At 44.2% G+C, this 17,494-nt stretch overlaps 1 long non-coding RNA gene across 1 annotated transcript in view; it reads right to left on the bottom strand.

Annotated features, from left to right (window-relative positions):
- Positions 1-5,154: 5,154 nt before the first annotated feature.
- Positions 5,155-17,494, bottom strand: part of LOC102469069 (uncharacterized) — an 18,792-nt gene continuing 6,452 nt past the window's right edge. Inside the window, exons 2-3 of the long non-coding RNA XR_333675.1 lie at positions 10,816-10,880; positions 5,155-5,339 (exon numbers count right to left, since the gene is read on the bottom strand). This is a non-coding gene — a long non-coding RNA (uncharacterized LOC102469069). The remainder of the gene's footprint in view (positions 5,340-10,815; positions 10,881-17,494) is intronic.

Raw genomic sequence — 17,494 nt, 5'->3', positions numbered from 1 at the left:
TAGCTTGTAAGATTCCTTCCTTTCTTTTTTAAAAAAGTTTTATTTATTTATTAGTATTATTTTAATTTGCTATAGGGCACATATGCTCACCAGAGAGAGAGAGAGAGAAAGAGAGAAAGTAAGAAAGCAAACCTCCAGGTCTAGGACTCGAACTGTGGTCAACCATGTGGGAATCCAGCACCTTAACCACCACGCCACCTACTGGCCTCAAGATTCCTTTCTACACATTTGTTCCAAGCCTCATGGAAAACATGGAGTAGTTACTCAGAGCAGCTACTTGATCCTAGACTCTTTTTTTTTCTTTCTTTCTTTTTTTTTGGAGAGATTTTCACTGTAGGGCGCATGCGCTCGCCAGACAGACAGAGAGAGACATAGAGACAGAAAGCGAGAAATCACCCCCCAGGGGGGATGGTCACGCCGCAATCCCTTCTCCTCCATTCTCCTCTCGGGATCTTGGGCACGCACGCACACGCACCCGGCGTGAGTTTTAAGCCACCGGGTCCGGGACACAAACCGCGGTTGACTACGTAGGAGTCCAGCGACATAGCCATTACGCTAACTGCTGGTTCCCTTGATCCTAGACTCTTAACCCTCACAGGAAGTGACTCATTTTCTCACTGTCTCTGCCATAATGGTGGCTGAGAGCTCTGCAAGCTGAGGGTCACCAAACTGAGTACTGAGTCAGGTCAGGACCTGGGGTGGGCCCAGAGATGGTGGTCAATGGAAGGGTTTATTCAAACATTAAGAAGAAGGCTGTGATTCCAGGAAGTGAGCTTCTGAAGGAAGGGTGGGCTGGGAGGAGGTCTCAATGTCTGGGCTGAATTTTGCACGGCAGGCTTTCCATCCCTGGGACAGTCCCCATTCTCAGAGGACACAGCACTGATTCTAGAATTTGGGCACAGCCAGAGCAGAGCCGCTTGCTATGCTTTCGGCACAAGTTATAGCTCGGCCAGAGTCAGAGCACGCCAAGAATGAAGCTTACTGTTCATGGACAGCACCTTCAGTCCTCCCCAGTGGAAAGCCAAAGGCAGCGATGAGCTGGAACGTGTTGGTAACTTACCCCTGGCTGGGGTGACCAAGGTGTAGAGACAGAGGACCAGGTGGGTGACTGCCAGTCCTCCTCTCTGCAAGTTCTTGGGAAAGTATCTAAAAGACTGGAGGTAGATTCTCAGCAAGGCTGGGATCTAAATGAATGAGGGACACTTCAGTCTGAGGCTGGGTACTCAAGTATTAATGGGAAAGCAGGAAAGGGTGATGGAGCCATCTAGAAAGGAAGAGTAGTCTGTAAAATTCCTTTCCATACCTTTGTTCTCAGCTTCATGGAAAACCTAGAACAGCTACTTGGAGTCAGAGAAAGCCAGGCATCTCCTGGGATGATCTGCTTTCCTTTCTGGCCCTCTGTGAGGCCAAACACGCAAGCCACTGAGTTGAACTTTACAAGTTACTGACTTTTTTTAACTTCAATTATTCGCTGTTGATGATTCCATTATGGGGAGGGAGAGAGGTGTAAACTCCATCTAGGGTTCTCAGAGCAGAGCATTTATCTGCTTTTATGAGGCTACAAGAGACCATAATGCATCTTTTATGGGCCCACTCTCATTTTTAATATGCTTTGATAAGATCATTCTGCTGAAAGGACATAGAAACTCACTGGCAGGCCCAGCCAAGGAAAGAAATGATGATGGGAAGGTTTTGCTTCATCAAGTGTGGCCCCTGGGCAGTTCCCTGAAGGTGGGCTCCTTAGGGCCCTGTTCAGTAAGGCATGATCTAGTCACAAACTTCTCAGATGTCCCCTCCATATGACTTCTGGGTGATAATGCTCACTAAAGAGCACAGATCTCAGTCAGTGACACATGAAATGACCTTAACCTCTCCTCAAGAGTTAACAGCAGCAGCACTTTCCAAGGAGTAGCACGTGTATGGAACAGAAGAAATGCATTTCATAGGTGTAGAAGTACACAAGGTTCCAGGCACAGACTTCTGATCCTAGCTCTTAGGGTCTAGGTTGCCTGCTCCAACCCCATCTCCCCATCCTTTAATATATCCAGTCATGTCCCACTTGGATCTTCCAACCTGTTCTCTCCTTCACTGCTCCCATCAGGAGTGGGAGCGAGTAGCATTTGCTGAGAAGCAGAGACAACTGGTCCTCACTGGACTCTGTGTGTTCCCCTCCATTGCCTGGCCTCCTTTGCAGCTAGGTTGAGGCCATAGGGCAGATCAACAGGCTAGGCATGGAAGCAGTTTGGACTGCTCAGGTGTGAAATCTTCACACTCTTGCCCTTGTACGGTATAGGCGTGAAGGCCATCAGGGTATCAGAGTTGAAAGGTAGAAGTAGTCCTGGTTCCTGAGTTGCTGTTGGAAAAGTACCTCCAAGAATTCTGCCTGATCCACATGGGACTTGGTTGAGTCACTGAGATGCTGGGATCATTTGTTCTTGCTGTCTAGTGTAGCTTAGCCTGACCCCTAAAGAGCACATTCTATGTGTTCAGCCCTACACTAGGTTCTTTTTTACAAATTATCTCAAAACAATCTTCTAAATGTCTATGCCAGTAAAATTCGGGTCTAGTGCAGTTTGGGGGTATGAAGGATTCTTACATCCTCCAAAATTTAGCTTTTCTCTATACCTTCCAGATCTTGTTGTAGAAGCACAGGTTTTAGGGACTCTGAAGTTCTGCCTGTTTTCAAGGATTCCCCTATAAACCTAGGCTCTCTCTCTGCACTTAGCAGTCATCGCCTTTTTCTCTGGACTTGAGAGTCTCTGAATGATGGAAGAGCAGCCATTCTTACTGAATTTGGTTCCCTAAAAAGTGAATGACTAGCATGCAAAATATTAACTTCTATGTCAGACAAATGTGAGTTCAAACCTTAGCATTATCACTTCATCCATTCGTTTGCTCAAGCATTCATAGCATGTAAAATGCTGCAGTTGTCCAGATGCACATCTCCAGTGTGGACTGCTGCTCTGAACTCCAGACCCAAATATTAAACACAACCAGAACTCTCAATCCCCAGAGCTTCCTCAAGGCTTCCCCCTCCAGTAAATGACCCCTCCGTAAGCCAGATGATCATGTCAGAAGTATTCTTGACTCCTTCTTCTCACCCCATAGTTGAATCATCGCCAAGTTCTATAGATTCTACCCCATACACCCTGAGAGATTTTGTATCTGTTTCTGCACCCCCAGCACTCCCCCCCTCCATTCGGATCCGAGCTCCTACTCACTCTCACCTGGCCCAGATCAATGGGCTCTTTGCTGTACTGTTTTCCCTCTCCAATCATTCTCAACCCAGCATCCAAAGGATCTGGTCAGAATCTCTTATGGACTTTGTATTGTCCTTAGGGGGAAAAAAATCCCCCAATCATATACAGCCTTCTTCCAGTCCCTAATCATGCACCATCCTGCCACTGCCTGGTATGCTCTTGCTACTGACCTGGGCTTCTTCTGTCATGCTTTCTAAACCCAAACTTCACTCTCTGAGATATGTTCCCTAAACTCCCATTTTATATTTGGTCTCCTAATAGAACTTCTAACCATATCCCATGCTTTTCCTTCACTTCGCAGTTTGCAGTAGTATATTTCCTAGTGTGATTATTTGTTTGTCATCTCTCACACCAGACCATCTGCTCCCCCGGGACAAGGCCTACACAGTGTCTGGCACATACCATGTGCTCCGTATCCACTGCCGCGTGAATGAAGGAGGATTTATCGAGTGGAGACAGACACTGCTGCTGCAACGGTGAGCAGGGGCCCCGGCTTCAGGGACCCACTAGAGTGGGCATCCACAAGAACTCTCTACTGTACGAGAAGCTCTGAGAAGTCCCTATTTACAAGATAACAAAGGGGGAGTGTGGTGGCTAGAAAAACAGTTTTTAGCCCAAGCTTCCTCCTAGGAATTCTCTAATAGTTGATAGTTATGTGGAGCTTACTATGTGCCAGGCCGGGCACTATGTATAAACAACCTCATTATATCCGCAGAGACTCTATGAGGATATTATGAGGATGTGCTCATTTTGCAAATCAGGAATCTGAGACACAGAGAGGCTAAGTGGCTCACCCATGGTCACGCAGCTACTAAGTGGCACCGCCATGATCCTTTATGTGGCATCCGTGCTCTTGGGCACTTCATGCTGGCTAGGAAGTGCTCCGTGATGGTCTCTAGAATGGGAGATGACTGCCTCTGACCTTTAGAGCCTTCTCTCACACAGACAAGTAAAATAGGAACGTGTCCCTGGGCCCTTCATAAGTTTTCTTTTTACTCATGAGAGAAAGTGAGTGTGTGGCAGAGAGAAAGAGAGAGAGAGAGAGAGAGAGATGAGTGCCTGCCACAGGGTCTGGTCACACCACACCTCTTTCCTCCGGTCCTCTAGCCCATTGGTTCTTGGGCATACAGGCCGTGCCCAGTGAGTTTTAGGAGGCCTGGGTCTGGGATTCCACCCCTTGTCACCAGACCGGAATCTGACTTCTGTTGAACAGTGCATTCCCTCTGAGCCCTGAGTCAGCCCTTAGGGACACCCTAAAATAGCCAGGACACAGCCATTCCTGGCAATGGTCAGGGAACTGAGTCTAACTGCTAATAGTCTGGGCCATCACCAAGTCACTATGTGGGACTGGAAGGGTCCTTCACTCTCAGAGCTGTTGCTGCTGCCTTCCCCATAAAAATAAGAGCTTGGACTAGTTCATTAAAACCTCTGAAGTTTATTCAGGCAGAATAAGCCAGAATTGTGAGTCTACCTAAGGAGCAATGTTAAATAAAATGCCACTTCCTCTTCCATTCATTCCAAGAAATCTACCAGAAGCACCTGTTCCTGCCCACTTAGGTACAGAGCGAGAGTGAGTGAATGAATTAGAGAGGCAGACACAGAAGAGAAGAAAGGCAAAGGATACAAAGAAAAGTGGGGAAGGGAAGAAGAGGGTGAGAGAGGACAGCATGAGCTGGGTGAACCCGGCTGCCTGCACCGTGAGCTCCCACCTCACGAGAAGCCACATCAAAGTTTGCAAACTGACTAAGTTGCCTCTCACAGTGACTACCGTCTTCAGAGGCTTTTTGACTTGCTCTGAGTCAAGAGAGAAATGAAAAGAATGATTTAAAAGCCACAAACACGCAGAGCAGAGATTGCAGATACAAAACAATGAAAGTCCTGGTCAAATTGCCGATCGGAGTATCTGTATTAGGCCGTGTTTGTAGTCTCTGCGTGTCGAGTGATGGAGAGCCCAGATTGTGGCCGGGGAAGTCGCACGACAATGGGGCCTGATGTTTTGTTTCCACTTTTCAAAGGCACTCCTTTTTTTCCTCTCGGTGATAAGGCCCAGGAAATGGTTAGTGACATGCTCGTGGGAACCTATGGAAAAGAATACACATCGTATCAATGTCACAGCCGCCAGCTCCGGAGCAGAGCTGGTGGGTGGGGGAGCTGCAGGCTCCCGGCGTGGGCTGTGGCAGTGAGATAGCATTGAGGAGGCTGCCTGGAGCCGTGCGCCCCCAGTCTGGGGACCGGGCCCCTTTATCCAGGCAGAATGGGTGGAAGGCCAGACAATGTAGCTCTATATTTGGTTTCACAACAAAGGGCCCTAGAAAGATTTGATAGTGCAGGGATGGCCGGGAAGGCGGCGCAAGAGGCAGCACAATGACAGCTTTGCAAAGGTATTTAGCCCGGCCCTTTATGCCAGGAGCAAGGCAGGGTATGGATGCTGTTGTGCTGTCTAATGGCTTTTGTCTGGGCAGGGTTCTGTTTGCTAGAGACGTCCCTAGGCAGGGCTGAGAGAGGTGCCAGGGTGCTGCTGGTGCCACTACACTTGGGGCTACCTGAAGTCACACTCTTTGACTGCCTGATCTGCTCCTCTCCTGAGCCCAGCTTCCAGCAGACCCAGAAAGCTCAGGTTAATGGCAAATGTGTGGCCTTTGCAGGGACGAAGCAACTCCAGAGGATGTCCTAAGTCGAATGGGGCAGCTCCAATTCCATTCTGGTCCAGGTATGCCAGAGGGAAATCACCCAGGAGGAGGCAGAAGCAATCGAAGTACAGTTTCAGACGGGCAGAGCAGAGGGGATTGAACGGCACTGGGTACCACACCCTGGGGTTCTGGGAGTTCCAGCCAGGGGGAAGGCAACAGGCACAGAGAGGGCAGGCCCTGTGTGGAACGCTGGCATGCACCTACATCTAGGAAAACTAGCTTCAGGATGTGGTGGGTGCAAGCAGGACTTTTCCTGTCCCAGATGCTGGTGCCTTCTGGGGAGGTGGTGTCAGGCGGGCAACTTGGTTATACCAGAGGAGTGTTCTGGACCAAGAGTGTGGGAAAGGAGGTTCCTATCCGGCAGTCACTCTGACACATTTAGGGCTTCAGTTCCTTTAGGGCCAGGGAAGCACATCAGTGATTATTTGCAACCCCAATTTTAGCTTTTTTTTTTCTAATTTGAAAATCCTTGTCTGGCTACCACCATACTGATTCCAGGAAAGGAATGTGGCAACAAGCAGGCTAAGACTGGGGCATGAAAGAGATGAAACAGTCTCTCTGTCCTGCCAAGTGACCTCATGAGTCACAAACCCATCAGACAAGACCCCTGTGGATGCCAGAGAAGCTCCTGAGCAATGCACTCTCGATTTCAGGGGAGAGGCCTGGTCTGGGAACACTGGAATCAGGGTTAACGTCGTGAACAGAACCTGGGGCAAGGGTTCTCCTGAAAAGGCCCTTTCTGCTTCCCGAGACCCATTCTTTCCAGAGGTGTTCCCCAGATGGTGCCTTCACCTGCTAAGCTGTTATCAGTGCCATCCATCCATCTCCTCACCCATACAACCTTCACTCACATCAGGAACTAGACAGAGAGAGTTTTGGGACTAGTAGGGAAGAGAGTTATCCAAACACATCATGTCTGCTACAAAAGCAAAACAAAAAGTACTTGCCATGTAGCATGGAGGAGAAAGTATCAAATTCTATCTAAGAAAACCGAAAAAGTCTTCATGGAGAGAGTGATATTTGATAAATACGTGACCTGAGCCTGTGCAATGGGCTGAGCTGTGTCCCTGACCCCTTCCCAAATGTATATGTTAATGTCCTAACTTTTGATACTTCAGGATATAACCAGATTGGGAGATGGGGGTCTTTGAAGAGAAAATTGAATTGAAATGAGGTTATGAGGGTGGGCTCTAATGCGGTAGGACTGGTGGTCTTCTGAGGAGGAAGCACATGCAAAGAGAAGACCATGTAACGTCAGAGGAGGAAGTGGTCACTTGCAATCCACGCAGAGGCCTGGAGCCCAGGTGTTCTTCTAGGCCCTTGAAGGATTCATGCTACCAGCACCTTGGTCTTGAACTTTCAGCCTCCAGAATGGTGAGAAAATAAATGTCAGTTGTTTAAGCTGCTCAGTCTGTTGCATTGACAGTTTTCACTCCAAGTGCAGTGCCCTTTGAGGGAAGGAGCTCCTCCTGAGAGTCTCCCACAGCATTTGTCACATAGGAGGTGCTCAATAAGTGATGAACTGAAGGGAACAACAGTTTTTTTAATGTTTATTTTATTTATTTTTATTTATTTATTTTAATTTGACCAGAGAGAGAGAGAGAAAGAGAAAGCAAGCTGCCTGGTCCAGGACCCGGACCACGATTGGCCATATGGGAGTCCAGCACCTGTAATCACCACGCTACCTGCCGGCCCCAACAGCAGTTCGTTTTTAACTCCAACTATATTGGCCTCAAGTGGACCATGCAAGTCTGAGAGAGAACAGCCGTGTTTCTAAACGGTGCCCAGTCTTTGATCTCAGCTTTTATCTTCTATACACAATCAGTACATTGGTTTGTAATTTTTCTATAGATACTGAGAATTAATTACACGTGAGGGCACTAAAAATTGTAGGTGGAGGAAAGCCCTTCTGCATGGAGAAATTCTTCCTCTGCTGCTCCACAGCACACAATGCCATCATCCGGGTCACATCTCCATCTGCCCTGGGGCCCATGCGCCACAGGTTTGGCACGCTCTGGGCTGAAATCCATGCACAGCCTATCCTGAGCACAGGCTTGGTGGAGGGCTGTGATAGGCACAGAGCCTGATGGTTAAAAAGGGTCTGGCAGGAGATGTGTTTCACAGGCTAGATGGACTGAACTTTGTGAATTCACTCCTGCTGACGCTGGGGAGTATTCCAGGGCTGACGGGGACAGATATGTGGATCCCCGGGATACTGTCAGGAGTTTCAGCCTCTGATTGGCAGGCTTCCAGCTACTGGGACAGCCTAGTGACAGGAAGGATGTAGAGCAATTGTCAATGTTAATGAGGGCTGGGGAATCAGCCAAGAAGCAGCGCGGTGGCATCTGCCATGACGCTCCCTATACTAACGGCTTTGGAGACAGGCATTGTGGGTCAAAGTCACTGACAGCCTCACACACATGCATACATACCAATACACAGCTCTCACCGGTTCTTGGCAGCACACATGTAGGTCAGCATGTGAAATATGCATGTGAACATGGTACCTGTATGTGTTGCACTGTGCAGGAGTCCTGGGATGGTGTGTATGCAAAACCATGCATGCACATGGGCACACGCATACACGGACATGTCTGAGCATACACTGATACACAACAAGTCGAGTTCAGTCTAGGTGATGGAAGTTATAAGAAACTTACTGCAGCGCACACAGTTCATCTTTCTGCAGGGTTCTGAATCCTCTTCAATGCCTCTGAAAGTCTTCCTGGGACCAAAAACAAATGTAAGTACTTTAACCATTCATGTTAAAACATCCTTGTCTTTGATAAAAACAGAAAGAAACCACCCTCAATTCCTTTGGAAGCTAAATGATGCCTACTAACATGTAGAATTGCCACCATTATTTATGATTTTTAAAAATAGAAAGACAATGTGATCAAGACGAACAGCAAACGGGACCAGCAGTTAGTGTAATGGCTATGTCGCTGGACTCCCATGTAGTCGACTGCGGTTCGCATCCTGGAACCAGTGGCTTAAAACTCACTCCAGGTGTGTGTGCGTGCATGCCCAAGATCCCGAGAGGAGAATGGAGGAGGAGGGATTGTGGTGTGGCCATCCCCCTGGGGGGTGATTTCTCGCTTTCTGTCTCTCTGTCTCTCTCTATTTGTCTGGTGAGCGCATGCGCCCTATAGCAAAATCCTCTCAAAAAAAAAATTAAAAAAGAAAAAGAAAAAAAGAAGAACAGTAAACCAGGAATGAGAAGATTTAGATTTTTGCCTCTCTGTTGTTGGAATACTGGTCTAGACCCAAGTACTTGTCTGGTTTGTCCTCTTGGGTCCCGAACAGAGTATACTAAGGCTATGTATAGGATCAAAAAGAAAGAATCCCATATTTGATTAGTAATGTCGGACTTAGGCTAAGAAGAAGGATAGAAGAGGAATGTTCCAGACCTATTTCCAATACGCTCTAAGTATATATCATGATTATCACTACTCAGAAATGAGAGGAACAGTATTCAGTGTACACCAGGTTACTTCTCTAAGACATGGTCAACTCAGCCCTGTGGGACCACACATGGACCTCTATCTTCATATCCTATTCCTCCAGCCTTTCTTCAGCCTTGTAACACCTCCGAGTTGTTGATGATTTGTTTGTTTGTTTTTCTGACCTGCATGACTTTCACTGAGACTGTGGTTCGAGGGAAGGAGCTCCTCCTGAGAGTCTCCCACAGCATTTGTCACATAGGAGGTGCTCAATAAGTGATGAACTGAAGGGAACAACAGTTTTTTTAATGTTTATTTTATTTATTTTTATTTATTTATTTTAATTTGACCAGAGAGAGAGAGAGAAAGAGAAAGCAAGCTGCCTGGTCCAGGACCCGGACCACGATTGGCCATATGGGAGTCCAGCACCTGTAATCACCACGCTACCTGCCGGCCCCAACAGCAGTTCGTTTTTAACTCCAACTATATTGGCCTCAAGTGGACCATGCAAGTCTGAGAGAGAACAGCCGTGTTTCTAAACGGTGCCCAGTCTTTGATCTCAGCTTTTATCTTCTATACACAATCAGTACATTGGTTTGTAATTTTTCTATAGATACTGAGAATTAATTACACGTGAGGGCACTAAAAATTGTAGGTGGAGGAAAGCCCTTCTGCATGGAGAAATTCTTCCTCTGCTGCTCCACAGCACACAATGCCATCATCCGGGTCACATCTCCATCTGCCCTGGGGCCCATGCGCCACAGGTTTGGCACGCTCTGGGCTGAAATCCATGCACAGCCTATCCTGAGCACAGGCTTGGTGGAGGGCTGTGATAGGCACAGAGCCTGATGGTTAAAAAGGGTCTGGCAGGAGATGTGTTTCACAGGCTAGATGGACTGAACTTTGTGAATTCACTCCTGCTGACGCTGGGGAGTATTCCAGGGCTGACGGGGACAGATATGTGGATCCCCGGGATACTGTCAGGAGTTTCAGCCTCTGATTGGCAGGCTTCCAGCTACTGGGACAGCCTAGTGACAGGAAGGATGTAGAGCAATTGTCAATGTTAATGAGGGCTGGGGAATCAGCCAAGAAGCAGCGCGGTGGCATCTGCCATGACACTCCCTATACTAACGGCTTTGGAGACAGGCATTGTGGGTCAAAGTCACTGACAGCCTCACACACATGCATACATACCAATACACAGCTCTCACCGGTTCTTGGCAGCACACATGTAGGTCAGCATGTGAAATATGCATGTGAACATGGTACCTGTATGTGTTGCACTGTGCAGGAGTCCTGGGATGGTGTGTATGCAAAACCATGCATGCACATGGGCACACGCATACACGGACATGTCTGAGCATACACTGATACACAACAAGTCGAGTTCAGTCTAGGTGATGGAAGTTATAAGAAACTTACTGCAGCGCACACAGTTCATCTTTCTGCAGGGTTCTGAATCCTCTTCAATGCCTCTGAAAGTCTTCCTGGGACCAAAAACAAATGTAAGTACTTTAACCATTCATGTTAAAACATCCTTGTCTTTGATAAAAACAGAAAGAAACCACCCTCAATTCCTTTGGAAGCTAAATGATGCCTACTAACATGTAGAATTGCCACCATTATTTATGATTTTTAAAAATAGAAAGACAATGTGATCAAGACGAACAGCAAACGGGACCAGCAGTTAGTGTAATGGCTATGTCGCTGGACTCCCATGTAGTCGACTGCGGTTCGCATCCTGGAACCAGTGGCTTAAAACTCACTCCAGGTGTGTGTGCGTGCATGCCCAAGATCCCGAGAGGAGAATGGAGGAGGAGGGATTGTGGTGTGGCCATCCCCCTGGGGGGTGATTTCTCGCTTTCTGTCTCTCTGTCTCTCTCTATTTGTCTGGTGAGCGCATGCGCCCTATAGCAAAATCCTCTCAAAAAAAAAATTAAAAAAGAAAAAGAAAAAAAGAAGAACAGTAAACCAGGAATGAGAAGATTTAGATTTTTGCCTCTCTGTTGTTGGAATACTGGTCTAGACCCAAGTACTTGTCTGGTTTGTCCTCTTGGGTCCCGAACAGAGTATACTAAGGCTATGTATAGGATCAAAAAGAAAGAATCCCATATTTGATTAGTAATGTCGGACTTAGGCTAAGAAGAAGGATAGAAGAGGAATGTTCCAGACCTATTTCCAATACGCTCTAAGTATATATCATGATTATCACTACTCAGAAATGAGAGGAACAGTATTCAGTGTACACCAGGTTACTTCTCTAAGACATGGTCAACTCAGCCCTGTGGGACCACACATGGACCTCTATCTTCATATCCTATTCCTCCAGCCTTTCTTCAGCCTTGTAACACCTCCGAGTTGTTGATGATTTGTTTGTTTGTTTTTCTGACCTGCATGACTTTCACTGAGACTGTGGTTCTTAGCCCATCATCTTTGTCTTTAAGTTGAAAGATGCCCCCAAGAATTCCCCAAAGCTGCATTAAGGGCCCATTCTGCAGTTAGTATGGGAAGCAGAAGGCTGCCTGGTATGCATTCTGTAACTCTATAGGGCAGTGTTTGCCTCCTGACTCTGATGACAATCCAGCCTCTAAGTACTGAGAGTAATTCAGACTGATGGCAAAGAGGGGGTGCTGAAATACTGTGACTCCCTCATTTTTTAACAACACTCATAGAAAAAGGGGGGAAAATCCACGTAAGCAATTCAGACCTAGTTCTTAAATTCTTCCTGCTGCACTATAGATCGCTTATGCTAAGAAATTCCACACACTTATTAGGTAAGTAATATTTGTATTTTTAAAGTGTGAAAACTGAGGGGAAAGGTTAAATCAGATAGTGGTGGCACAGTCTGCAGCATACTGGACTGCAGTGCTAGAAGCCCCATGGTGACTGTGGGTTCAGATTCCTGGCCTGGTTGACCTGAAGAGTGCCAAGTACCCATACCCGAGAGTCTGATGAGCTAGAGGGCTACAAGAATGGGACTGTGACATGATCAGCCCTGTCAAGAGTGCCTCTCTCACACACACAGCCTACCATGAACAAAATACATAAACTTTAAAAAAAACAAAAGAGAAAAAGTGAACTGGGGTAACCCCATACCTTAGTGGTTGATGGAGCAGCCAGATCTCATGTGGCCAATTGTGGTTCAAATCTCAAGTGGCTTGAAAAATATGCCAGGCAGGGTACAAGCAGTTAGCGTAATGGCTATGTCGCTGGACTCCCACGTAGTTGACCGTGGTTTGCGTCCTGGACCCGGTGGCTTAAAACTCATGCTGGGCACATGTGCGTGTGTGCCCAAGATCCTGAGAGGAGAATGGAAGAGAAGGGGTTGCGGCGTGACCATCCCCCCGGGGGGTGATTTCTCGCTTTCTGTCTCTCTGTCTCTGTCTGTCTGGCGAGCGCACATGCCCTATAGCAAAAACCTCTCCCCCCCCCAAAAAAAATATATATGCTAGGCACATGTGCATGCATGCCCAAATCCCAACAGGATGGAGAAATAGAGAATAAATTGCACCATGATCATGTTCCATTGGGAAGTGCATTCTCTCTGTCTCTGTGTCTGTCACTCTGGAGAGTACACTAGCCCTCTGGCAATTAAAACAAACAAACAAAAAAAAAGAAAATTGAACCTGGAATCAGTATTCAGCTTGACCTGACTCACTATGCCACCTGGGTAGAACCACTACAGGCACACAGAAGTCCCCCTTGTTTTCCATTCTCTAGCGCAGAACACACAGGCACCCTCCACAGTCATCTACAACTGAGAGAGGGCCCAGCAGCCAGGATTCTCCCTGAAGCAGTGGGTCTGTCTCTAGACAGAATAACAAAGAATCCAACAAATGAATTACAGTATAGACCACCACCACTCAGGTTCATAGAGGTCACTGGGTGCTGTATATACAGGGCAGATCCAAATAGCATTGCAAGATCTTTTTTAAAAAGAACAGATATTGACATCAAAACCCATGAAAGGTTTAGAAGGTGTGGGCTGAACCTATGCAGATTGATTGCCAGCTAAAATTAAATACATTCTCTCTAGTCTTAAATAAAACCTAGAGTCTCAATACTCACAATTGACAGCACATACATTGAACACTTCTCAGAATATGAATAACTAGAAAAATCTTATAGGGGAATAGGCAAGCCACAGGCCAACAATGTCATCTCTTGCTGACATGACTCAGATGTTGAAATGATTAGAAAAAGACTAAGGTTGCCATTACAAAAATATTCAAAGAAATCAGTATGAATATTCTTAAAATGTGTGGAAAGATTGAAACTCTCAAAAATGAAATAGAAGACAAAAATGAAAACCAATTAAATATTTCAGAACTGAAACAATACACTAACCAAAATAAAAATTTCACCAATGGCTTCAATAACGCAAAGGAAACAAGTCAGTAACTTTGAAGATAGATAAATAACAATTGCCCAATCTGAAATGTAGAATAAAAAAGAGTAAATGAATAAACATGCACAGAGCCCTAGGCACATGTGAGATGATATTGAAAGTTCTTAGATTTGTGTCATTGGTGAAGTAAGTAGAACATTTAAAATTGCTAAAGAAAGTAATTGTCAATGTAAAGTTCTACAACTAATAAAAATATCCTCTAGGAATGAAGGAGGAATAAAGCCATTTTTAGATAAAATAAAACTGAAAGAATTTGTTGTCAGCAGACTTTGGACACAAGGAAAATGATACTAGAGGAAAATTTGGAATGTCACAAATATAGAAAGAGCAACAGTAATGGTGAATACCTAACTAAATATGATAAATTATTGTCCTCCTCTTAAACTATTTAAAATATATGAAGATTTAGGGCCAGTAGATGGTGTAGAGATTACATTGCTGGACTCCCACATGGACGACTATGGTTTGAGTCCTGGATCCAGTGGCTTGAGAATCACTCCATGTGCATACGTGCCCTAGATCCCAAGATGAGAATGGAGAAGAAGGGATTGCGGTGTGATCATCCCCTCAAGGGGTGATTTCTTACTTTCCATCTCACTGTCTTCATCTCTCTTGCCAGTGAATACATGCACCCTAAGGCAAAAACTTTTAAAAATAAATAAATAAATAATAAAATGAAATATATGGATATTGAAAGCAAAACTAATGAAATTGTCTGATGGAGATTTAAATGTGTGTGTGTGTGTGTGTGTGTGTGTGTGTGTGTGTGTGTGTGTGTAAGGAACCTATATGGTGTATATGGTGGTAAGTTTTCTATATTCCACTGGAACTGAAAAATATTGATTCTAAATACACTGTGAGGAGATCAGTATGTATATTTCAATTCTTTTATAACCACTAAATAAAAATAGAATACAATATATAGTTGACAACATAATAGATAAATTAAATTTGAATGATAAAAATTGTTTTCATTTGAGAAGCCACATTTCTGGCTACAGGTTTAAATCCCAAGTTGACCGGAAATATGCTGATCATACTCACGACCAAGATCCTGACTGGATGGAGATCTGTGGGAAGGGGACAGCAGTGTGATCAGACACTATAAAAAATGTTTCCAGGGGCGAGCAGGTGGTATGGTGGTTGAGGTGCTGGACTTCCACATGGTCAACATAGTTCTAGTCCCAGATCAGGGGGCTTGCTTTCTTTCTGGTAATCTCACATGCCCTATAGCAAATTTTAAAAAATATAATAATAAATCAAAACTAAAAATAAATAAATAAATAAATAAATATTTCAAACTGTTCAAAAGAAATAGAAAGGATGACAGAGAAAATAAATAAGAGGAAGAAAGTAGAAAACAAATAATACGGTAGGCCTAAAGCCAAATATATTAAGAATTACATTAAATACAAATGGTCTAAACATAACAATTAAAATTTAGAGACTGTCGAATAGATTGAAAGAAAAGAAAAAGGCCCATTTTTACGCTACCTATGCTATCTTTAAGAAAAATCCTTCATATGTAGTAATATAGGAAGATTAAAGTAAGAAGATAGGAAAGGACATCCCATAGAAATAGCTGTAAAAGAAAGCTGGGGCCAGCTGGGGGTGTGGTGGCTAAGGCAACTGCATCTTACATGAATGACTATAAGGTTTGTGTTTGGGACCTGGTGGCTTAAAAATCACACCAGGTGCATGTGTGTGCATACCCTAAATCCTGATGGAAGGGAGAAATGGAAGGGATCACTGTATGACCATGCTTCATGGTGGGGGAGGGGGTACTTCTTCACATTCTCTCTCTCTTTCTCTCTCTCTTCCATGTGAGTGCAAGCACCCTGTGTGTGTGTGTGTAGAGGGGAGCAAGAAAGCTGGAGTGACTACTGTATTGATTTTAAAGCAAAGAAATGATAAGCAACATAAAAGAATATTATGCTATAATAAAAGAGGTAATTCAGCTAGAAGGTATAATAATCCTGTGTGTGCATCTAACAACAGAGCTTCAAAATATATGAAGCAAAAAAATGAGACAAATGGGGACCAGCAGTTGGCATAATGGCTATGTTGCTGGACTCCCAAGTGGTCAACTGTGGTTTGAGTCCCAGACCCAGAAGCTTAAAACTCAAGCCAGGTATGTGTGTAAGCGTGCCCAAGATCCCAAGAGAAGAATGGAGGAGAAGGGATTGCGGCATGGCCATCCCCTCTGGGGGGTGATTTCTCGCTTTCTGTCTCTCTCTGTCTTTCTGGCGAGCACACGCACCCTATAGCAAAAACCTCTCCAAATATTTTTTTTAAATAAGACAAATTGACTGAAAATAAAGGAAAAATTCACAATTATAGTTAGATATATCAATGCTTCCATCTCAGTAACTCATAGAGCAACTAGAAAGAAAACTGAGAGTATGTAGAAACTGAATAACACCATTGACCAGCTGGATTTATTGACATTTAGAGAACATTCTACCTAACTACAGAAACCACATTCTTTTCAAGTACACAAGGATCACTTAGCAGGAAAGATCTTATGATGGGTTATAAAGCAACCTTAGGGGTCAACAGGTGTCATGGTGGTTAAGGTGCTGAACTCCCACATGACTCACTGTACTTCAAGTTCCAGACCTGTCGTGCTGCTTTCTCACTCTCTCTCCACTCTCTCTAGTGAGCATGCATGCCCTGTAACAAACTAAATAATAATAATAATAATTAAAATTAAATAAATAATTATTATGAAAACCAAACCTTTACTAATTTAAAAGCATTAAAATCTTACTTGAAATCAATAATAGAAAGATAGTGAGAGAGCCTCTAGGGGCCAGTCTCTAGGTGGTTGTTAAGGCACTGGATTCCCACATGGCTGACTGTGGTTCAAGTCCCAGTCCTAGCCTCTTTCTTTCTCACTCTCTCTCTGGTGAACACATGTGCAAATTAAATAATAGTAATAATAATAAATAAAATTAAGTAAATAATCCTTTAAAAGAAATACTTGGAAATTAAACAACACACTTCTAAAAATTCCATTGGTCAAAAAGGAAATCTCAAGAAAATATAGAAAATATTTTGAATTGACTGAATATGAAAATATAGCATATCCAAATTGTGAGATACTGCTAAACTATTGCTGAGAGGGATATTTATAGTATTAGATGCTTATGTTAGCAAAGAGAAAGGATCTGAATTCAATGAACTAAGCTTCCACATTAAGAAACTAGAAAAAATGTGAAATAAATTCAAAGCAAGCAGAACAAAAATAAAAATAAAAGCATAAATAAATAAAATTGAAACCAGAAAAACAATGAAGAATTTCAGCAAAACCAAAACCTTATTTTTTGAAAAGGACAGTACAATTGATACACCTCTAGAAATTCCTAGAAGGAAAAGAACGTAAAAGACTACAAATTATCAACATTAGAAAGAAAATAAATGAAAGTAAGAGAAGAAATTAATAAAACAGATAATGGACGAACAGTAGAAAAATACGCAAGTCAAACTGTTTCTTTGATACATTTGATAAATCTTTAGCAAGGCTTCTAAAAAAAAGGAGAAACTAAGGCAAACCACTAATTTCATAAATAAAAAGCTATTACCACAGATCCTGCAGGTATTAAAAGGTTAATAAAGAATGCCACAAACAACATTATGCCAGTAAATTAAACAACTTAGATAAAATAAGCAAATGAGTTGAAAAATTGAAAG

This window comes from Tupaia chinensis, unplaced genomic scaffold, assembly GCF_000334495.1.
Source record: "Tupaia chinensis unplaced genomic scaffold, TupChi_1.0 Scaffold000077_1, whole genome shotgun sequence".
NCBI classification, from domain to species: domain Eukaryota; kingdom Metazoa; phylum Chordata; class Mammalia; order Scandentia; family Tupaiidae; genus Tupaia; species Tupaia belangeri.
The sequence above is the reverse complement of the archived record's forward strand: the minus strand, read 5'-3'. Positions and strand labels throughout refer to the sequence as shown.